Below are 24,755 nucleotides of genomic sequence, written 5' to 3' on the forward strand. Positions count from 1 at the left end.
AGGGAGCACTCTGATGGGGACACCTGATGTAAGGGGGCAATCTGATGGGGACACCTGATGTAAGGGAGCACTCTGATGGGGACACCTGATGTAAGGAAGCACTTTGATGGGGACACCTGATGTAAGGGGGCACTCTGATGGGGACTTCTGATGTAAGGAAGCAATTTGATGGGGACACCTGATGTAAAGGAGCACTCTAATGGGGACACCTGATGTAAGGGAGCACGCTGATGGGGACACCTGATATAAGGGAGCAGTCTGATGGGGATACCTCATGTAAGGGGACACTTTGATGAGGACACCTGATGTAAGGGGGCACTCTGATGGGGACATCTGATGTAAGGAAGCACTTTGATGGGGACACCTGATGTAAAGGAGCATTCTGATGGGGACACCTGATGTAAGGGAGCACTCTGATGGGGACACCTGATGTAAGGAAGCACTTTAATGGGCACACCTGATATAAGGGAGCACTCTGATGGGGACACCTGATGTAAGGGGGCACTCTGATGGGGACATCTGATGTAAGGAAGCACTTTGATGGGTACACCTGATGTAAGGGGCACTCTGGTGGGGACATCTGATGTAAGGAAGCACTTTGATGGTGACACCTGATGTAAGGGAGCACTCTGATGGGGACACCTGATGTAAGGAAGCACTTTGATGGGAACACCTGATATAAGGGAGCACTCTGATGGGGACACCTGATGTAAGGGGGCATTCTGATGGGGACTTCTGATGTAAGGAAGCACTTTGATGGGGACACCTGATGTAAGGGGACACTCTGATGGGGACACCTGAAGTAAGGGGCCACTTTGATGGGGACACCTGATATAAGGGAGCACTCTGATTGAGACACCTGATGTAAGGGAGCACTCTGATGGGGACACTTGATGTAAGGAAGCACTTTGATGGGGACACCTGATATAAGGGAGCACTCTGATGGGGACACCTGATGTAAGGGGGCATTCTGATGGGGACTTCTGATGTAAGGAAGCACTTTGATGGGGACACCTGATGTAAGGGGACACTCTGATGGGGACACCTGAAGTAAGGGGGCACTTTGATGGGGACACCTGGTATAAGGGAGCACTCTGATTGAGACACCTGATGTAAGGGAGCACTCTGATGGGGACACTTGATGTAAGGAAGCACTTTGATGGGGACACCTGATATAAGGGAGCACTCTGATGGGGACACCTGAAGTAAGGGAGCATCTGATGGGGAAACCTGATGTAAGGGAGCACTCTGATGGGGACACTTGATGTAAGGGGGCACTCTGATGGGGACACCTGATGTAAGGGGGCACACTGATGGGGACACCTGATGTAAGTCGGCATTCTTATGAGGATGCCTGATGTATGGGAGCACTCTGATGGGGGCACCTGATGTAAGGGGGCACTCTGATGGGGGCACCTGATGTAAGGGGGCACTCTGATGGGGGCACCTGATGTAAGGGGGCACTCTGATGGGGACACCTTGTGTAAAGGAGCACTCTAATGGGGACACCTTGTAAAAGGGAGCACTCTAATGCCCTGTGCACACGGTTGGATTTTCCGATGGAAAATGTGTGATAGGACCTTGTCGGAAATTTCGACCGTGTGTGGGCTCCATCACACATTTTCCATCGGAATTTCCGACACACAAAGTTTGAGAGCAGGATATAAAATTTTCCAACAACAAAATCCGTTGTCGGAAATTCCGATCGTGTGTACACAAATCGAAAGCACAAAGTGCCACGCATGCTCAGATAAAATTAAGAGACGAAAGCTGTTGGCTACTGCCCCGTTTATAGTCCCTTCGTATGTGTTTTACGTCACCGCATTCAGAATGATTGGATTTTCTGACAACTTTGTGTGACCGTGTGTATGCAAGACAAGTTTGAGCCAACATCCGTCTGAAAAAATCCATGGATTTTGTTGTCGGAATGTCCGATCAATGTCCGACCGTGTGTACAGGGCATAATGGGGACACCCGATGTAAGGAAGCACTCTGATAGGGACACTGATGTAAGAGGGCACTTTGATGGGGATTCTGATGTAAAGGGGCACTCTGATAGGGACACCTGATGTAAGGGAGAACTCTGAAGGGAACACCTGATATAAAGGAGCACTCTGATGGGAACCCTAATGTCAAGGGGGCACTCTGATGAGTTCTCATGATGTAAAGAGGGACTATTATAAGTACATATGATATAAGGGGGCACCATTTCTGTTTAATCACAATAATCCAGCCTAACACTAGTTTTTCCCAGGTCATGACACTGTGTGACATACTGTCAGTGACTCACACACAGTGTTGACATTGCCACCCCCCCCCCTGGCTTTTACGGCACCCCCAGATCAGATAGACTAGATCAGGCCCTGAAGCAGTGGAAGTCGTCCTTCAACGTCGATGTATATAGAGGAACCTGTTAGATTTGTTTAGGCGAAATAAAACAGATCCAACAGTGTATGGCCACCTTTAGAGCTGAAATCGTCTGATTTTCACATTTAACCATATGATCAAGGGACTAGGATTCTGGTCATGTGACGAGCACTGGCAGGACTTTGGGGCAGCATTTTTACCCGGTTAGGTATTTTCTCCCTTTTGTTACACTCTTTTTGAAGGCTGATCCCCTGTATACCAGGAGCCATCCAATCGCTGATACAATCGATGTAATGCCATAGGTGGCCTGTTACATTACAGCCTCTCCATACATCATTTAGTCTCAGAAAATCAACCGTTACTGTGCGCAGAAACACCACCTTTTATTGTTCCAAGTGGTAAAATAAATGAACTTTAATTTAATTTTGTGATATTGTTCCTAGCCAAGCCACATAGTCTGCAATGTTTTTGGCAAACAAAAATACATCCACAGACAGAGAATCGTTTCCAAAGCCGCAGCAGGTAGGAGTTATCGGGATATTTTTTTATAACCTTTAGCGTCTTTAGAGGGTTTATATAAAATACCACATTTACATATTCATTATATCATGTTATTAATAAAAGGGAGAGCCAAGTTGAGTTCCAATCAAAGTTAATATTATTTAAAGTGACTCCATCCTTTAGTTACATACATATATGTAACACTTCAAGGAATCTCATTTGATTCCTCTGCTAAATGCTGCAAGAACAAGTAATCCAGTACTTTGAGAGCAGACCCCCCCCCCCTACATTGCTGGTAGAGTATTGGTTTTATAGGATCAATTAAACTTTTTCACTCTTGCCCTGCATGTTATGGGTTGTGACCATTATTTGCCTCCAACGACAGTGCTCTGTTCTGGCAGAGCTGAGTAACAGCCACACCTCTCACCTATCCTCCACAGGCTTTTATTGCAGAGAAAGGAAGGGGGTGTCAGGTGACATCTATTACTGAGCGCCGATTACTGAGAGCCCTGGGTCTAACCCTGGTACCTGCTGGGCTGCACAGTCATATTTAGACACCCTGAACAACTTCTATAACTGCAAAGTAAATTAAAGCTGAATTCTGCAGACTTTGTGTATTGTGATCTGGGGAATGAAGAGTCAACTGTCAGGATAACTCTTTGGGTTATGAAGTGTAAAGTAACGGGAAAGAGAGGCAGCCCGCTCAGGAGAGTGAATGGTGGTAGCCGATGATTGGGGTTCTGTAGGTGTGGTGGCTTGGCATGTAGCATGCCGTACAGAGCGACTGAGTCCCTATATTAGGGCCTGCTGGGGAACAGAACCCACCTAGGGACTGGGGCTGGAACCACATTGTGCTGGGCCCCACAAAGTATGGGCGGTGGCTCCCTTCTTTGCCTTTGGGTTGAACATAATAACGTGTACAGTGTGAGAAGAGCTGGTGGAGGAAACTCAGAGCTCGAGGCTGTTTCCCTCAAAATGTCTCTGGCAAGGTAAAAGACCCTTTCATTTTGTGTGTGGGGCCCTGTAAAGAGGTTGGCCATTAGGGGCAACTTTCAGCTTAACCCTTTGGGTTATGAAGTGTAAAGTAACAGGAAGGAGAAGCAACTGACTTGGGAGGGGCAGCGGTGGTAGCCGGTGATGGGGGTTTTGCAGGTGTGGTGGCCCGGCATGTAGCATGCCGTACAGAGTGGCTGAGTCCCTATATTAGTGCCTGCTGGGGAACAGAACCCACCTAGGGACTGGAGCTGGAACCACATTGTGCTGGGCCCCACAAAGTATGGGCGGTGGCTCCCTTCTTTGCCTTTGTTTTGAACATAATAACGTGTACAGTGTGAGAAGAGCTGGTGGAGGAAACTCGGAGCTCAAGGCCATTTCCCTCAAAATGTCTTTGGCAAGGTAAAGGACGTTATTGTTGTGTGTGTGGGGCCCTGTGAAAAGGTTGGCCATTAGGGGCAACTTTCAGCTTAACTCTTTGGGTTATGAAGTGTAAAGTAACGGGAAGGAGAAGCAGTCGTCTCGGGAGAGGGAGTGGTGGTAGCCGGTGATGGGGGTTTTGTAGGTGTGGTGGCCTGGCATGTAGCATGCCGTGCTGAATCTCTATCTTAGGGCCTGCTGCGGAACAGAACCCACCTAGGGACTGGGCCTGGAACCACAGTGTGTGGGGCCCCACAAAGTATGTGCGGTGGCTCGCTTCTTTGCCTTTGGATTGAATGCAACAAAGTGTACAGTGTGAGGAAAGCTGGTGGAGGAAAATCAGAGCTCAAAGTTTTTTCCCTCAAAATTTCTCTGTAGTTAGTGCTGGGACAGGTGTCACTGGCAAGGTAAAGGACATCATGCGTTCCCTGTGTGAGGTCCGGTTGGCTCCCGCCATTAGGGACAACTTTCAGGTTAACCATTTGGGTTATGAAGTGTAAAGTAATAGGAAAGAGAAGCAGCCAGCTCAGGAGAGAGAACGGTGGTGGCCAATGATTGGGGGTTCTGTAGGTGAGGTGGGCTGACATTTGGCAAACCCTACAGAGTGACTGGGTTCTTATCTTACGGCCTGCTGCGGAACAGAACCCTCCTAGGTGAGGCAGGCTCTATCTGACTTGCTGCAGCTTCTAATGCACATTGTAAGAAGTTCGCATTGTACAGTGAAATCAGAGTAAGCCAGGAGAGCTGCCTGTACAACTGTGCAAGACTGAAGGAAATGCCAGGGGTCAGATTTAATTCTGTATTTTCAATTTAAGATCACTTAGCTCGAGTCCTGGTTCCCCGGGGTGGTATTAGTTATCACAGAGGCACGATAATTTCTCTACCTGTCTATGCATTGATCGATATGTCACAATGTACATTAGAAATAAGCTGTGGCAGGCTATTGAGTGGGAGTCAGCCTCAGTTTTGTATCTGACAGTAAATGTTCCTCTTGTTAGTAGTGATTGCATTGTAAGTGTCACCACAATCCACCGTCATTGTTCTCACAAGAAGAATGTCTGTTCCCAGACCCCGGGAGCCTGTGCCGCAGGACCAGCCAAGAGCTTTGAGAATGGCAAATCCTTAGCTGGATTCTAATGGGAGCCATGAGTCACCGAGGCCCCGACCGCCAAGACCGTAATTACCAACAAATAGAAACACATGTTTTCACATCCTCCCCTTGGCTGAGGGATCTGAGACGTGCTTTTCATTCTGCAAACCAAAAGCTACATTCATAAAGCTGACCATGGATTTAAGGGGCTCCAGGTCCAGTCAACTTTTCATGGTGCCAGGACATGTGTCAGTTAAGCAAGTCCAATCCATGCTGCTCAGCCATGACTGGTAAGGGAGAAGGGAACACTGGTGTAAAGGGGCAACAGTGTCTCCACACCTTCATTGCTACAACATACATAATTTGATAGATGGCAACTCGGTGTCTTCCAAAATAGGGCAAATTTTATTAGCTACATTGTCAGTACAGGATAAAATATGCCAACATGTTGTGCCTGTCAGGCCTTATTTTATTAGCTGCATTGTCAGTATGGGATAAAATATACCAATGCGTTTCGTCCGTCAGGCCTTGCGTCCAAAACTGTCCTGTATTGACAGTGCAGCTAATAAAAATTGCCCTAACTTGGAAGACACTGAGTTGCCGGCTATCCTATTATACATATGTGTCAGTTGGTAAAAGTATGGACTCACAGGCATCAACATGTGTCAGAAGGCAAAGTAGGGCCCCTAGCTGACCAATTGGCATGCTTGATCCCGGTTTCACCGCTATGCTCATGCATTGCTCTGTAAATTCTCAAATCTTGTAATTCATGTCAATGGGTGCTGGACACATGTTGTCCATCTGTTTTTGCTCCCGGATCAAGTATGTGGCACCTGTTAGTACAGGGGTGGGCAACTGCAGCCCTCCAGCTGTTATTGAACTACATGTCCCATGAGGCACTGAACGACAGTGCCAGTTACAAGCAGTTACAAGCATGACTCCCAGAGGCAGCGGCATGATGGGAAACGTGACAATTACTACCAGAGGCGGGGGCAGGATGGAACTAGTTCTGCACATGCATGAGAGTGATGTCATTGCGGCTAGGCCATTCAAGCAGCCGAAACCCTGCAAACCTGAAAGGAAGACCGTGTGAAGGTTGAAGTCCCATCAGCGGTGGCAGTGCACTGTTGGAAGACTTTGTTCTAAGGTAAGCATTTCATAATGAGTGATGCATACTAGCACATTCTGCTATTATCCTGCAGAGGAACATTTTTTTGGAGGTTTATTTTTGCCGTTTACCACCTCTTTAATGGCAAAGTTGCTTAAACCACTTGTTTACCATGGTACGTTTATAAATGGAATGGTAGACAAGTGGTTAAAGTGAGCTCATGGCTGCTGCTGCCATGAGCTTGATACCAGCTTTACCAGCCACCAAACAGACTTCTCATGAAAGTGATCTGGGCAGGTCTAGAGCTTCCCGATCGCCATGCCCATAAGAATAATAAAGGGGGTACCAAAACCCTGATGAAATCATGTGACACGTGACGCAACATTTAGGACAGTTGTGTGGTGACGTCACTTCCGGTATGACGGAAGATGCCATTTTGGTACACTCATTCTTAAACTCCTGGGCATTTGTATTACATATTAAATGTAAGTGTATTTCTTGCCCTTCTTTTCCTTCATCTTAATAAAACAATATTACACTACGGGAAGCCCCTTTTTCGTTGTTCTATGAATATCCATTGAGCCAAGTGACCATCTAAGAAAACACACATCTTAGACCTGTGGTGACGCTGGGGACCTGAAGTTTTAAGCGGTTGGATATTGACATCATTAAAGCACTTTTGACCTGTATGTCAAGGACAGGGTGAGTGGGCTTGACAGATGGTGGTGGAACACGGTGGTGCACAACATTGAAGATTCACTGGAGTGTTTGCAAAAGATATTTCATGGTGCTTGGTGCAGAGGGACTTTCTTGGCACTTACTTTTGGCCTTTATACTTGTTGTTTGGAATGGACTTGCAGCATATTTCTTTTATTATTTTTCAAGAATTTTAATCCGATCGTGTGTACGGGCCTTTAGAGTGGCTCACTAGTAGGGATGGGCCGAACACCCCCCGGTTCGGTTCGCATCCAGAACATGCGAACAGACCAAAAGTTTGCGCGAACATTCGAACACCGTTAAAGTCTATGGGACTTGAACGTGAGAAATCAAAAGTGCGGATTTTAAAGGCTAATATGCAAGTTATTGTCCTAAAAAGTGTTTGGGGACCCGGGTCCTGCCCCAGGGGACATGTATCAATGGCAAAAAAAGTTTTAAAAACTGACGTTTTTTCGGGAGCAGTGATTTTAATGATGCTTAAAGAAAAAAATAAAAGTGAAATATTCCTTTAAATATCGTACCTGGGGGGTGTCTATAGTATGCCTGTAAAGTGGCGCGTGTTTCCCATGCTTGGAACAGTCCCTGCACAAAATGACATTTCTAAAGGAATAAAAGTCATTTAAAACTGTTTGAGGCTTTAACCTCCTTGTCAGGAGCGGTAACCCCGAGTCACGCTCGGGGTAACATTGCAGAGCATTCAGCGGAGCCCTTACCTTCTCCTGGGTTCCAGCGATGCCCTCCACTGTCCTCAGCTGTGCTCCGCTGTGATCGCCAGCGCGATCACCGCATCTCACTTCCTAGTTCCGTTCCCTGCGAGCAGCAGCGGCGCACGGGAGCGGAACTAGGCGGGAAATTCAAAAAGTTCAAAAGTTCAAACACAATAACACACATATAAAAAGAGGTGATACAGTGTAATCTGAGAGGATTACATTGTATCATCTCAGATCTCACTGATACAGTGCCCCTTGCCCCAGTGCCCCTTGCCTTCAATAAAATATTGAGAAGATGGAATCCAAAAAGCGCCATTTCGCTACAAAATCGCCTTTGGAGCAGTTGAATGACAGCGACAGCGACACAGAGTTGCTCCCAAAACTCAACGATAGTGAGTCGTGGGGAGATTTGTTGTCTGACTCTGATCTGACAAGTGACAGCGGTGACAGCGGTGATGATCCTGCACCTGACATCAGAGATGTGCGCACTTGGTGCCCTATTGAGTGCGATACGGACCAGGTAGCGCCCCCAAGATTTCCCTTCACTGGATCACCTGGGATGAAGGTTGAAGTTGAGCGTGACAACCCTCTGGCATACCTGCAATTATTTCTCACAGAGGAGGTAATTGAAAATATTGTCATAGAGACAAATCGCTACCAACAGCAGCAATCCGCTATGCTGCATGCCAGGTTTTCCCGAAGCAGAAGGTGGGAACCGGTGACTAAAGAGGACATCTGGCTGTTTCTCGGACTCATTATTCTTCAGGGGGTGGTGGGGAAACCACGCCAGAAATGGTACTGGACCACCAACAAGTTACTGGCCACTCTGTTTTTTTGTACTGTGATGTCCGAATACCGTTTTTCCCTCATCATGAAATATTTTCACTTCACTAACAATGAGTTAGTGATGAGGCCACGCATCCTGCGCCCAAGCTAAAAAAAATCTGGGAGGTATGCCAAATTATTGGGAACAATTTCCAGCGGGCCTACGTGCCAGGATGGAAAATCAAACCCCACTCTTGGTATGTCATTGTTCTTTATTGTCCTTTAGACCAAGATGGCTGAGTGGTTAAGGCTCAGTAGTCAAAAATACATTGTTGCATTACATGATAAGTAATACCAGGTTCAAACCCCACTCATGGTATGTCATTGTTCTTTACTGTCCAGGATAAAATTTGGTGATGTGTAACCGGGATGGCCGAGTGGTTAAGGCGTTCGATCCGATGGATGTATATCATTGTGGGTTCGAGCCCCACTCCTGGTATGTCGCTGTCCTTTATGGAAATCCAGTCTTAGAGTGGCTCGCTAGTCAACAAAGCGTTCATGCATTGCATGACAAGTAACCTCACTCTTGGTATGTCATTGTTCTTTACTGTCCTTTAGATTAGGATGGCCGAGTGGTTAAGGCGTTGGACTTAAGATCCAATTGGATGTATATCTTCGTGGGTTCCAGCCCCACACATGGTATGTCATTGTCCTTTATGGAAATCCAGTCTTAGAGTGGCTCGCTAGTCAATAATACATTGTTGCATTAGATGACAAGTAACACCAGAATGAAAAAAAAAGATAGATATCACCAGGATGGCTGACTGGTTAAGTTTCTGTGGTCAAAATACATTGTTGCATTACATGACAAGTAACCCCAGGAAGAAAACAAGCTGTCACCAGGATGGCCGAGTGGTTAAGGCGTTTGTCTTAAGATCCAATGGATTAATATTATCGTGGGGTTCAAACCCCACTCCTGGTATGTCATTGTTCTTTACTGTCCTTTATAGTAATTCAGACATAGAGTGGCTCACTAGTCAAAAATTCATTGTTGCATTGCATGACAAGTAACACCAGGAGGGAAAATCGAACCCCACTCTTGGTATGTCATTGTTCTTTACTGTCCTTTAGACCAGGATGGCTGAGCGGTTAAGGCTCGGTAGTCAAAAATACATTGTTGCATTACATGATAAGTAACACCAGGTTCAAACCCCACTCATGGTATGTCATTGTTTTTTACTGTCCAGGAGGAAAACATCCTGTGTCACCAGGATGGCCGAGTGGTTAAGGCGTTGGACTTAAGATCCAGCGGATGTATATCCTCGTGGGTTCAAGCCCCTCTCCTGGTATGTCTCAGTCCTTTATAGTAATTTAGACATAGAGTGGCACACTTGTCAATAATACATTGTTGCATTACATGACAAGTAACACCAGGATGAAAAAAGATAAGGTTAGACAGCACCAGGACAGATGAGTGCTTAAAGCATTGAGTTTAAGATATAATGGATATATATCCTCATGGGTTCAAACCCCACCTCTGGTATGTCTTTACTGTCTTTTATACCAATCTGAGAGTGACTATCTAGTCAAAAATACATTGTTGCATTGCATGACAGGGAACACCAGGATAGAAAAAAATGAGTTACCAGGATGGCTGAGTGGTTAAGGCGTTGGACTTAAGATTCAAAAGATATATATCCTCGTGGGTTCAAACCCCACTCCTGGTATGTCATTGTTCTTTACTGTCCCTTATAGTAATTCAGACATAGAGTGGCTCACTAGTCAAAAATTAATTGTTGCATTGCATGACAAGTAACACCAGGATGGAAAATTGAACCTCACTCTTGGTATGTCATTGTTCTTTACTGTCCTTTAGACCAGGATGGCTGAGTGGTTAAGGCCCAGTAGTCAAAAATGCATTGTTGCATTACATGATAAGTAACACCAGGTTCAAACCCCACTCATGGTATGTCATCGTTCTTTACTGTCCAGGAGGAAAAAAGTCCTGTGTCACCAGGATGGCCAAGTGGTTAAGGCGTTGGACTTAAGATCCAATGGATGTATACCCTCGTGGGTCAATAATACATTGTTGCTGCTGACAAGTAACCCCACTCTTGGTATGTCATTGTCCTTTAGACCAGGATGGCTGAGTGGTTAAGGCTCTGTAGTCAAAATACATTGTTGCATTACATGACAATTAACACCAGGATGTCTGAGTGGTTAAGGCATTGGACTTAAGATCCAATGGATATATAGCCTTGTGGGTTTGAACCCCACTCCTGGTATGTTGTTGGTCTTTACTGTCCTTTATAGTAATTCAGATATAGAGTGGCTCACTAGTCAATAATACATTGTTGCATTGCATGACAAGTAACACCAGGATGGAAAATCGAACCCCACTCTTGGTATGTCATTGTTCTTTACTGTCCTTTAGACCAGGATGGCTGAGTGGTTAAGGCTCAGTAGTCAAAAATACATTGTTGCATTACATGATAAATAACACCAGGCTTGGACCCCACTATTGGTATGTCATTGTTCTTTACTGTCCAGGATGAAAAAAAGTACTGTGTCAACAGGATGGTTGAGTGGTTAAGGCATTGGTCTTAGGTTCCAATGGGTGAATATGCTGGTGGGTTTGATCCCTACTTGTGGTATGTTGCTGTCCTTTATGGAAATCCAGTCTTAGAGTGGCTCGCTAGTCAATAATACATTGTTGCATTGCATGACAAGTAACCCCACTCTTGGTATGTCATTGTTCTTTACTGTCCTTTAGACCAGGATGGCTGACAAGGAGATTTATGCACTTTATCAGAGGTGGGACTGGTAGATGTGTTTACTTCATCGGAGGTGGGACTCAAAAAAGATAGTATTCCCATTTTTCAAGAGATTTTTTTTTTTGCCAACACACTCACTTTATGTGAACCCCTTATATTACTAGCCATTAAAAGCAGGAGGAGTGGACTTTGAACGGGGACATACATCCATGGGATTTTAAGTCCACTGCCTTACCATTTGGCCACCCTAGGGCTTCATAGATGCATGCAATTGTTGGTAGTAGTTGATCAGAGGTGAGAGATTTACACACTTCATCAGAGGTGGGACTGGGAGATTTATGCACTTCACCAGAGATGGGACTGATAGATTTGTTTACTTTGTTAGAGGTGGGACTTTTTTTTTTTGCCAACACAGTCACTTTATGTGAGCCTAATATATTACTAGCCATTACAAAGATTTAACACATACTAGTAGTGGGGTTCAAAGCATGAAAGATTTACATCCATTGGATCTTAAGTCCAACGCCTTAACCGTTCTGCCATCCTGGTGCTCTGGTGTAGCGAGGCAACTGTTCGACATCTGAGCTCTGAAAAAACTCAGTGTTTTGTGGTATTCAGAGCATGTGATTCTTGCCTTTCCACTCATACAACAGTACATAAGGACCGAGCATCCAATGGCCAGATCTAAGCATTGTCACGTAGAGGCGATGGACGTTCCTTAGCCCTGCATACATTCCAACCAAGGCTGACATCCTTGAGCTTAAATCGGTGCCTTGGCTGGGATAATGTCATCAGTCTGCTGCAGGGAGCAGGAAGCATTTCCTAGGTCTCCACTCCCCTAGTGATCAGACTGCAGCATTGTGAGAAAGTCAAAAGCTGAGGGGCTGCAGCTGGGGCTGATCTGTGTCAGAATATTGTGAACACAGCCAAGTACTGCCCATGATTGCATCATTACCCTTAAGGCTGAAAAATACAGTTTACAGCAGCAAATCACAAGAACATACTGGCACTTATAGTTCCACAGTTACTCAACGGCTGCAGGATTCTAATCTTGGCAGTAGGGTTGTTTTCCTAAATGATCTAAGTTAATCTGAGACGTTCCAGTAGACTTCTCATACCATATTGTGTGCAAGTTCAAAGTATTTTTAGCTTCACTGATTACAGCACATAAAGGTCTAGAATGAGGTAATGTTCTGCTATGTGCAGACTTCTCATCTTCTAAGCGGAATCTGGACCCCTTTCAAATGTTTTTATTCTTTTCATGGAGCAGCAAAGTGCCTTTAAAGAAGCAAATGTCAAGTGACTAACATGTTATTGCATTCGTTCTGGTTTGCATTGTAATTTAAGGGGGATTTCCAGCTTTAAACGTGTTTTGGAATATAAAAAAAACTACAACCTCAGTCTGTTTTTAATGAACTTAGATTATAATGATGAATTACACCATTTTGTTGTCTGCAGCCTTGGAAACACACAAGTTGTGCTTCCCCTGAACTCTCTCCACGGAAAAGAAATACAGATTGTACAATTGTACCTTATGAATGATTACAGTCCTATAAGAAGCACAGTCGGCAGTAGAATGGCCATTGACTAGGCCAGGGGTCTCCAAAATTTCTAAACAAAGGCCCAGTTTACTTTCCTTCAGTTTTTAGGGGGGGGGGTATGCAATGCCCCATCATTGGTATCAGTGGGTGGCTTAGTACCCCATCATTGGTATCAGTGGGTGGCTTAGTACCCCATCATTGGTATCAGTGGGTGGCTTAGTACCCCATCATTGGTATCAGTGGGTGGCTTAGTACCCCATCATTGGTATCAGTGGGTGGCTTAGTACCCCATCATTGGTATCAGTGGGTGGCTTAGTACCCCATCATTGGTATCAGTGGGTGGCTTAGTACCCCATCATTGGTATCAGTGGGTGGCTTAGTACCCCATCATTGGTATCAGTGGGTGGCTTAGTACCCCATCATTGGTATCAGTGGGAGGAATAGTTACATAGTTACATAGTAAGTCAGGTTAAAAAAGACACAAGTCCATCCAGCTCAGCAAAAAAATACAATCCCATATACACAATCCTTCACCCACAGTTGATCCAGAGGAAGGAAACCCCCCCAGCAAAGCATGATCCAATTTTCTCCAGCAGGGGAAAAAATTCCTTCCTGATCCCCCGAGAGGCAATCGGATTTTCCCTGGATCAACTTTATCTATAAATGTTAGTATCCAGTTATATTATGTACATTTAGGAAAAAATCCAGGCCTTTCTTAAAAAATCTACTGAGCTGGCCAGAACCACCACATTTTCACAGATCTTACTGTGAAGAAACTTTTCCGTATTTGGAGATGAAATCTCTTTTCCTCTAGATGTAAAGAGTGCTCCCTTGTCCTCTGTGATGACCTTAAAGTGAATAACTCAACACCAAGATCACGATATGGACCCCTTATATATTTGTACATGTTGATCATATCCCCCCCTTAATTTCTCCTTCTCAAGAGAGAATAAATTCAGTTCCTCTAATCTTTCCTCATAGCTGAGCTCCTCCATGCCTCTTATCAGTTTGGTTGCCCTTCTCTGGACTTTCTCCAGTTCCCCGAAATCCTTTTTGAGAACTGGTGACCAAAACAGAACTGCATATTCCAGATGAGGTCTTACTACTGATTTATAGATGGGTAACATTATATCTCCCTCTCTGGAGTCCATACCTCTCTTAATACAAGAAAGGACTTTGCTTGCTTTGGAAACCATAGCTTGGCATTGCATGTTATTATTGAGCTTATGAGCTACCAGAACACCCAGATCCTTCTCCACTATTGATCCCCCCAGTTGTACTCCCCCTAGTATGTATAATGCATGAATATTCTTAGCCCCCAAGTGCATAACTTTACATTTATCAACATTAAACCTCATTTGTCACATAGTCGCCCAATCAGACAGTGCATTGAGGTCAGCTTGTAAATTGGAGACATCCTGTAAGGACGTTATTCCACTGCATAGCTTAGTGTCATCTGCAAAGACAGAGATGGTACTTTTAATCCCAGACCCAATATCATTTATAAAGATAATAAAAAGTAAGGGTCCCAGCACTGAACCTTGGGGTACACCACTGATAACCTTAGACCATTCAGAGTAAGAATCATTAACCACTACTCTCTGAATTCTGTCTTTTAGCCAGTTTTCTATCCATTTCCAAACTGATCTTTCAAAGCCTGTAGACTTTATCTTACACATGAGCCGTGTGTGGGGAACTGTGTCAAATGCTTTTGCAAAATCCAGGTAAACCACGTCCACCGCCACCCCTCTGTCCAAGGTTTTACTTACCTCTTCATAAAAAGAAATCAGGTTTGTTTGACAACTTCTGTCTTTCATGAATCCATGCTGTCTGTTGCTTAAAATACTTTTTTCCAGCAAGATCTCGTCTATGTGGTCTTTTATTAAATGCTCCAGTATCCTCCCGACTATAGAAGTTAAACAGGTCTATAGTTACTTGGTAAAGACTTTGTTCCCTTTTTAAATATGGACACCACATTGGCCCTACGCCAATCCAGTGGTACCATTCCAGTCATTAACGAGTCCCTAAAAATTAGGCTTTGAAATGACAGAGCTCAATTCTTTTAGGATCCGTGGGTGGATGCCATCTGGTCCAGGTGCTTTATCCACCTTTATTCTGTCTAAATATTTCTGGACCATATCACTTTTGAACCATTGTGGATCATTTGGGGCTGTGTCAGTACCACCCCCATTTTGGACATGAGCTCCCCCATGCTCCTTTTGTATACAAAGAGCTGAAGAAAGTATTTAATAAATTAGCCTTCTCTTTGTCCCCAGTCACCCACTCTAGATTATTTTATAAAGGGCCTACATGCTCAGACCTGACCTTTTTACTATTAATATATTTGAAGAATTTTTTGCGGTTTGTCCTACTATCTTTTGCAATCTGCCGTTCGCGTTGATTTTTTGCATCCTTGATTTTGCTTTTTACATATCCTGTTATATTCTTTGTAACATTTTAACGATGATAGAGTTCCTTCATTTTTATATTTAAAAAAAGTTATTTTCTTATTATTTATAGCCATTTTAACTTTAGTGCCCAATTATTGGTATTAGTAGACGTAAAAGTGCCTCATCATTTGTGTCAGTTGGTGGAATAGTGCCACATCGTTGGTATCAGTGGAAGGAATAGTGCCCCATCTTTGATATCAGTGGAAGGAATAGTGCCCCATCATTGGTATCAGTGGAAGGAATAGTGCCCCATCATTGGTATCAGTGGGAGGAATAGTGCCCCATCATTGGTATCAGTGGAAGGAATAGTGCCCCATCATTGGTATCAGTGGGAGGAATAGTGCCCCATCAATGGCATCAGTGGAAGGAATAGTGCCCCATCATTGGTATCAGTGGGCAGAATAGTGCCCTATCATTGGTATCAGTGGGAGGAATAGTGCCCCATCATTGGTATCAGTGGTAGGAATAGTGCCCCATCATTGGTATCAGTGGAAGGAAGAGTGCCTCATCATTGGTATCAGTGGGAAGAATAGTGCCCTATCATTGGTATCAGTGGGAGGAATAGTGCCCCATCATTGGTATCAGTGGGAGGAATAGTGACCCCTATTATTGATATTAGTAGGAGGAATAGTGCACCATCATTGGTATCATTGGGATGAATAGTGCCCCATCATTGGTATTAGTGGGAGGAATAAAGCTTTACTGTTGGTGTCTGTGTGAGCAATAGTACCCCATCATTGGTATTAGTGGGAGGTCTAGTGCCTCACTGTTGGTGTCAGTGGGAGGAATAATGCCCTATCATTGGTATCAGTGGGAGGAATAGTGCACCATTGGTATCAGTGGGAGGAATAGTGCCCCATCATTGGTATCAGTGGAAGGAATAGTGCCCCATCATTGGTATCAGTGGGAGGAATAGTGCCCCATCATTGGTATCAGTGGGAGGAAAAGTGCCCCATCATTGGTATCAGTGGGAGGAATAGTGCTCCATCATTGGTATCAGTGGAAGGAAAAGTGCCCCATCATTGGTATCAGTGGGAGGAATAGTACCCCGTCATTGGTATGAGTGGAAGGAAAAGTGCCCCATCATTGGTATCAGTGGGAGGAATAGTGCCCCATTATTGGTATCAGTGGGAGGAAAAATGTCCCATCATTGATATTAGTAGAAGGAATAGTGCCCCATCATTGGTGTCAGTGGGTGGAATAGTGTCACAACATTGGTATCAGTGGAAGGAATAGTGCATCATCATTGGTATCAGTGGGAGGGATAGTGCCCCATCATTGGTATCAGTGAGCCTAAACAATGCCCCATCATTGGTATCAGTGGGAGGAATAGTGACCCCTATTTTTTATATTAGTGGGAGGAATAGAGCACCATCATTGGTACTAGTGGGAAGAAAAAAAAAGCCTTACTGTTGGTGTCAGTGTGAGCAATAGTACCCCATCATTGGTATTAGTGGGAGGTCTAGTGCCTCACTGTTGGTGTCAGTGGGAGGAATAATGCCCCATCATTGGCATCAGTGGGAGGAATAGTGTCCCATCATTGGTATCAGTGGGAGGAATAGTGCCCCATCATTGGTATTAGTGGAGGAATAGTGCCCCATCATTGGTATTAGTGGGAGGAATAGTGCACCATTGGTATCAGTGGGAGGAATAATGCCCCATCATTGGTATCAGTGGGAGGAATAGTACCCCATCATTGGCATTAGTGGAAAGAATAGTTCCTCACTGTTTGTGTCAGTGGGGGGGAATAGTGCCCCATCATTGTATCAATGGGAAGGATAGTGTCTCACTGTTGGTGTTAGTGGGAGAAATAGTGCCCAATCATTGGTATCAGTGGGAGGAATAGTGCCCCGTCGTTGATGTCAGTGGGTGTAATAAATGCCCCACCATAGGTATCAGTGGAAGGAATTATGTCCCATCATTGGTGTCAATGGAAGGAATAGTGCCCCATCATTGGTGTCAGTGGGAGTAACAAATGCCCCATTGATGGTGTCAGTGGGAGGAATGGTGCCCCATTGATGGCGTCAGTGGGATGCATAGTGTGACGAGTGGGCTGGAGTAAAAAACATAGAAAGGGCTGCATATGGCCCCAGGGCCACAGTTTGAAGACCCCTGGGCTTGGCTATGTTATGTTGAAGATGGTTGTCCACTACTATCGGAGTATAAGGGGTCTTATATAGAGTAAAAGTTAGATTTTAATAGAGCTGTTGATTGTTACAATGAAACAGATGAGACAGCTCTACAATCTCCACCACAATCCAAAGCTCCAGATACCGGGTGCTCAGCCCAGGCTGTTTCCGACAACCTCCAACATTATACAGTCCATAGAAAATAGTCAGCACTCCGCTAAAACCAGCATAATAGATTTTTCCTTCTTACAAATTGGTGAAATACAGCAGAGTAGAAAGGCAATGCGTTTCGGCCATTAGGTCTTACTCATGACTAAGACCTAACGTCAGAAACACGTTGCTTTTCTACTCTGCTGTACTTCACCATTTTGTGAAGCAGGATAAAATTTTATGCTGATTTATCAGAGAGAAGACTTTTTTCTATGGACTGTATAATGTTGCTTGTTGCAATGTTTAATTATGTTTAAAAATGGTTAATATCTCTTCGGGCTTCAATATATTACATTTCTGTTCTTTGATTTAGATACACTTTTTTGAATTTAGGAAAGATTTGACTGAGGTTGCGAAGTCCAACACAGATGGATACAAATCCATTTGAGCTTAAGTGAAATGCCTTACCCACTCAGCCACCCTAGTGCTTCACAAGTACATGCAACTTTTGGTAGTAGATGAAGCATGACCTTCATCAGAGGTGGGACTGGTAGACTTGTGCACTTCATCAGAGGTGGGACTGAGATTTATGCACTTCATCAGGGGTGGGACTGAGATTTATGCACTTCATCAGGGGTGGGACTGAGATTTATGCACTTCATCAGGGGCGGGACTGAGATTCATGTACTTCATCAGAGGCTGGACTGGTAGATTATTACACTCCCATTTTACAAGAAGTTGTTTTGTATGATAGCCCAGGATATTAGTAGACAGTAATACATTAACAGTTCATAAGAGGAGTGGGGCTAAAACCCACGAGGTTATATATCCATTTGATCTTAAGTTCAATACCTTAACCACTTGGCCATCCTGGTGCTCTACATCTGAGAACTGAAGAGACTCAGTATTTTGTGGTAAAGGGATAGTGTGATTCTTGCCTTTCTACTTAAACAACAGTACCCAAGGATGGAGTGGCCAATGGCTAAGTCTGGGCATTGTCACTTAGGGCAAACTTTGGGGACCTCTGAGCTAGATGAATGAGAACCTTCACAGATACATCTTTATTCTTGTAATTAAAGACCTTTCTGTATTTAGAATCAATTTGACTGAGATTGGGTCATCCAATTAATGTAGAGTCACATCAGCATTTTTTTCCCAAATCCCTGAGCTCCTGGATTAGTGGATTGGGCTGTCATCAGATCTGACTGGTTCTCGCTAAACTGGACCCAGTGGAGGAGCCTGAACTATCTGTAGGTGAATGACCCGGGTTCTATTCTACCAGCAGACGCACATGTCATTCTGACATTAATTCAGTTTATTGTCTTGTATGAAGCGGTAAGCCACGTTTACATACAGCCCATCATGCTGGCCGCTTTAATATCCTCTTTATTAATAGAAAACACTGGTTTCCTTGACATAATAATAGCTTGTTATGGAATAAGATTGCATGGCCTCATAGCATAGCCCCCGAGGGAGATATTATGAGCGGCGTCAGCATCTGGAAAAATCGCCGTATGAATATGACGGCAACGCGGCCTGCCAGGGCTCAAGCTTAGAAACTGCGAGAGATTATTGAAGAGAGCGATTAGACAGAAGACTCTTTCACTGCAGGACGCCAATATTTATTAACACCGGCAGAAATGCTAATTAGATGCCAAATGTTGACTTTTTTTGTTTCAAAGTTGCCGGTGAGCAGCAGTCCCTGTGCCAATGCAGTGTAGCCAATGCGGTCATTTTGGGTCATATACTGTAAATATATTCAGTAGAGATATATATATATAAATATATATATATATATAATGTAATGTTAGCACCTGTCTAACACAGATGATGAATAAACTGACTAATATACTAATAGCCTCTATATATATCATATTATATTTTTCTTATCTCATCTCAGCACCCGTCCAGCACAGACGATGAATACACTGCCTAATATACTTATAGTATAATATATATATATATATATATATATATACATATATATATATATATATATATATATATATATATATATATATATATGTATATATATATATATATATATATATATATTATATATATATATATATATATATATACCCTGTTTCCTGCAAAATAAGCCCTACCCCCCCCCACCCCCACCAAATAAGCCCTAGTTAAAGTCCTTGCAGGTCTTATTTTCAGGGTAGGGCTTATTTTTGGGGAAACAGGGTAGGGCTTGTTTGGGGGGTAGGGCTTATATTGCAGCCATCACCGACAATTACGCTAGGTCTTATTTTGGGGGAAACAAATATATATATATATATATATATATATATATATATATATATATATTTTTTTTTTTTTTTTTTTTTTCCGGCTGCCCTCAGCAGCACATATTAGATGCACATTGATATTTCTCCATCCAGGGATTCTGATTGATTGCTACAGGAAACAGGAAATGCTCTTATTGGCACATTCTTTGCACAGGAGTCTCTTTGGGGATCTATGTATAATAAAAGAAAAAATGTCAACTCCATCTAGTGGCCATAGTGCAGTATTTTCCTGACATACTTCAATCAGTAAAATACCTCATTACGCCCGCTAGATGGGGCTGCTGATTATAGAGAATTAACACAATAGACACATTAACTGGATTATTCATGACAGCACTTTTTTGATAAGTAGGCTCCTTTTTGTAGTACAATGTTATTTGTTAGAAAAGAGGAAGGGAAGACCCTCCCCATGCCAACATCCAAAATATATATGTAAGGATTGAAAGACTCAAACAATTGGTGGACTTTATGGGCACATAATAATAGGAGGACTCATTAAAAAAGTATTATTTTTTTTTTTTTTACAACATAGTTAAAAAACATATAAACAACATACAAAACAACACCCTGTATGGACACTGTTACCAGTTACCCAATAATGCAGTTACAGAGGGCTCGATCAAAATGATAAAGACTGACTTGGTAATATATCAAAGTAAAAAAAATTGATCCTGTAATGCCTCCAAGAACTTGCTTGTCGACGAGTCTCGCTAGAATATTAGCTTCCTCAGGACAGATACTGGGCAGATGCTAGTATATTTAAAAGCAGAAAAAGTGCATATATCAGTATTTCATGTAATACATATCTATATATGGATAACAGTAGTTATTTCAACATTTATCCAGGAAAGGTACATGTAAACATAAACTATACAAACAATGATGTAACAACATACTGTATATTCTTGCCTGGTAAGCCTGTGGCGCAGGTTATAGGGACACCTCACAAAACTAGACAAACATCCGAAAAGACGAAGTTTCAAAAGTCCATATATATGTATGTAGTGACAACATGCATGCATATCATGTGGTCTATAGTAGATACCACTAAATTGAACAAAAAAATATTCATTATAGTACATTATGGGATAAGGAAGAAGATTCTTTCCTAAATGTATATAATATAACTGGGTAGTAACATTTATAGATAAAGTTGATCCAGGGAAAATCCGATTACTTCCCCAGCCTTCCCAGAAGAGTTGAAGCTGTTATAGCTGCAAAGGGTGGGCCAACTCAATATTGAACCCTACGGACTAAGACTGGGAAGTCATTAAAGTTCATGTGCGTGTAAAGGCAAGCGTCCCAATACTTTTGGTAATATAGTGTATATTCAAATACATTTTTATATACATTGGAATTTGTTATATGGTTTGGTTACCAATGGTATATCTAAAGTCCCATTTAATTTGGTTGGTTGATCCTCCATAGAAACACTTGAAGACTTTACTTAGGATGGTGACAACATCAGCTCAGCTGAAAACTTGAAGGTACCTGTCATATAGGGCTGAAATTAAACACTTAGCATTAGGCACACCTTAGAGCCCAGTTGAACCCTCAGCTTGAATCAACTAAATGCGTTCCAGGTACATCAAAGTGGTCAACACCTTACACATCATTTTCTTTCTAAATCAGGCACAGCCTGAGTAGAAAAGCATGTCCCCTGCCAACAGCTGAAGAGTGGAACCCTTGTTCCCTGTGTGAAAGCAGTGGTATCATTGCAGAGGTTCGACACTCCCCTACCTGAGAAGACCTATATTTCTGCAATCTGTAAAGCTTTCCCTTTCTGCTGATTGGAGAGGGGGGGGTTGGGGGGGTCAGACCTCTGCAGAGAGACCACCACACCCACTTAGAGAGCAAGGGTCCTTCTCCATAGCATACTGGCAGGTGATAGGTTATTCTACCCAGGTTGTGGCTGTGTTTAATTCAAAACTGTAATGCCCCGTACACACGGTCGGACATTGATCGGACATTCCGACAACAAAATCCATGGATTTTTTCCGACGGATGTTGGCTCAAACTTGTCTTGCATACACACGGTCACACAAATCTTGTCGGAAATTCCGATCGCCAAGAACGCGGTGACATACAACACGCACGACGAGCCGAGAAAAATGAAGTTCAATAGCCAGCGCGGCTCTTCTGCTTGATTCCGAGCATGCGTGGAACTTTGTGCGTCGGAATTGTGTACACACGATCGGAATTTACCAGAACGGATTTTGTTGTCGGAAAATTTGAGATCCAGATCTCAAATTTTGTGTGTCAGAAATTCCGATAGAAAATGTCCGATGGAGCCTTCACACGGTCGGAATTTCCGACAACAAGCTCCCATCGAACATTTTCCATCGGAATGTCCGATCGTGTGTACGGGGCATAAGACTTTGCACACCTTTTGTTTTGATGCACCTGGAATGCATTAGGCGATTTAATGATGGACTTTAATAATAATAATAATGTCCTTTTACTGCACAGTGATTTTTTTTTCCCTCATATGTCTATGCATGTCTCAGATGGACTGGAAACAATATGCTCTTCTTGTGACTTTCATTGATCTGATCTCAGAACATGTTTAGTGCAAATGAAGAATAAACTGCCTGATGTACATATGGCCACTAGAGGCAGGATTAACAAACCTTCACATGAAATACAATCATAGAAAGTAAAAATATGAACATCAAAATTATTCTGAGGTCAACAATATGTGTTCACTGAAAGCAGACTACAGATCCCATCTAACTCATTATTATTATTATTTTTTTTTTTTTACCAAAATATTTTATTGAAAAATGTATAGAGGTTTACAATATTGTCATACAAAGGATAAAAGAACAAGTAACATTTATAATCTTTGGTATAACAGTTGCATTTAAAGCATACAAGAATAAACAGCTATAGTAATAATCAAACCTAGGTGCCAACAGCAGAAAAAGTATTGCTTAAAGCACAAGGTTCGATTGGAGTGGAACTAATAAATGTCAATGTTTAATATAGTAACAAAACTTCTGTCTGATGCTGAAATAAATCGGGGTAAGCTTCGTATATTTAGTTGGGTACTTAGGCGGCTGTATGATAACTGAGATCATTAAGTGTGATATGTCGCCAACCGGAACATACGACCAGGAACGGCTGGTTGCCAGTAGTCATTGATATGAAGATCTAGTATGTGAACAAGATATTAAGAAAGGTAAAACAATTGAGGACACGGGGGGCAAGTAAGGAATGGGTAAGGAAGGGGGGAGTAGGGGTGTAAGGGGTATGGGGAGGTAGATGGGGAGTCAATCCACTTCTCAGTCTCCACTAGCGATTGAGTAAAATCCTATATAGCGATGTAATAAAGTATGAGGATATAAGCAGCCAGATCAAAGGTTTTTGGTGAGCTCCTAATTGAACACCTCGACAGGGGTCCTCCCGAACTCAACCCTTGGTTAGGGGTGGGAAGCCCCATGTCTCATGTCATAATGAGGGGGCTGGATATAACGTGCTGAAAGAGTCATTAAGAGTCAAGGATAAGGGTGGGGGATCGGGTTGGGTTTGTCTCATCAGTGACTTGTATCTATCCGTGGTTCGAAAGTGGTTTAAGCAAGCCCATGTATGGGAAAACTTGGCCGGGGAGTCTCGAGCTATAGAGATTAATTCATCCATCTCTGCAATTTTTTTAGTTTAAGCCATTCAGGGATGGTCAGGATGTGAGTTGATCCCGAGTGGAGAGGGATACTCATTTTGGCCGCATTGATCAGGGGTAAGACCAAGGTTTTGCGGTATTGGTGTGCCGGTATGTCAGAGTGGTGAAGAAGAAACTGTGCTGTGCTTGAATATATAAAAAATGCTAATCAGTCCATGTATCTTCAAACCAGCACCAGTAAAATGCCTTCACAGTGTAGATATGTGCAGAAGTTCTCGTTCACTCAGCTCCTCCACCATGTGAATTAACCACCACCATACGCTTGGATGTACTCTTACCAGAGAGTATTGACCACTTATTATGGGTGTTCAAAAGAGGCTCATATATCTCATGTGCTCCATCCACGGTTGTTCCTCAGCATACAAAGAGCAAGGGGGATCATCCAACTGCCACGTGGAAAACACTGCTCCTCTGGTCTTCGGTGGAAAACACGGTGGAAAACACTGCTCCTCTGGTCTTCGGTCGCGTGGAATGTATCCAGTGGAATGTGTCAGCAAAGAGATAAACGCCACATAGTGTAAAGCCTTAATATTAGGTTTCATTCGAGTAATACACTGACATGACATTACATTGGGAGTAAAATCTTTAACTGCCAAACAATGGGCTCAAGGATTTACACTATGTGGCGTTTATCTCTTTGCTGACACATTACACTGGATACTGCAACTGACGAGATCATCATCATTTTCTACGTGACAGTTGGATGATCCCTTTTGGTCTTTGTATGCTGAGGAACAACTGTTGATGGAGCACATGAGCTATATGAGCCCCTTTTGACCACCCGTAATAGGTGGTCAATACTCTCTGGTAAGAGTACATCAAAACTTATGGTGGTGGTTTATTCATATGGTGGAGGAGTTGAGTGAACAAGAACTTCTGCACATATCTACACTGTGAAGGCATTTCAGACACATGGACTGGTTTGCATTTTTTTTTATTTTAGTTTTTTTTATATATTCAAGCGCAACACATTTGTTTTGTTCATCTGTTTATGTGATTATATCTCACGTTAGTGGTGCTGCTAGTTACACGTTTAGTCACTCCCAAGCGCAGCTTTTTTTTCC

At 43.2% G+C, this 24,755-nt stretch overlaps 1 protein-coding gene and 3 non-coding genes across 4 annotated transcripts in view; 3 read left to right on the plus strand and 1 right to left on the minus strand.

The window, feature by feature from the left end:
• The window catches only part of LOC141139081 (uncharacterized), a 160,184-nt gene that overhangs the window by 68,096 nt on the left and 67,333 nt on the right, over positions 1–24,755 (minus strand). The gene's annotated exons all lie outside the window — the stretch shown is intronic.
• On the plus strand, positions 9,570–9,653 carry TRNAL-UAA (transfer RNA leucine (anticodon UAA)). Its single transcript has one exon. It is a non-coding gene; the product is annotated as a tRNA-Leu (tRNA).
• TRNAL-UAA (transfer RNA leucine (anticodon UAA)) lies at positions 9,938–10,020 on the plus strand. The gene has a single exon. It is a non-coding gene; the product is annotated as a tRNA-Leu (tRNA).
• TRNAL-UAA (transfer RNA leucine (anticodon UAA)) lies at positions 10,316–10,398 on the plus strand. The gene has a single exon. It is a non-coding gene; the product is annotated as a tRNA-Leu (tRNA).

The sequence above is a fragment of the Aquarana catesbeiana genome, linkage group LG04 (assembly GCF_042186555.1).
Source record: "Aquarana catesbeiana isolate 2022-GZ linkage group LG04, ASM4218655v1, whole genome shotgun sequence".
NCBI classification, from domain to species: Eukaryota; Metazoa; Chordata; class Amphibia; order Anura; family Ranidae; genus Aquarana; species Aquarana catesbeiana.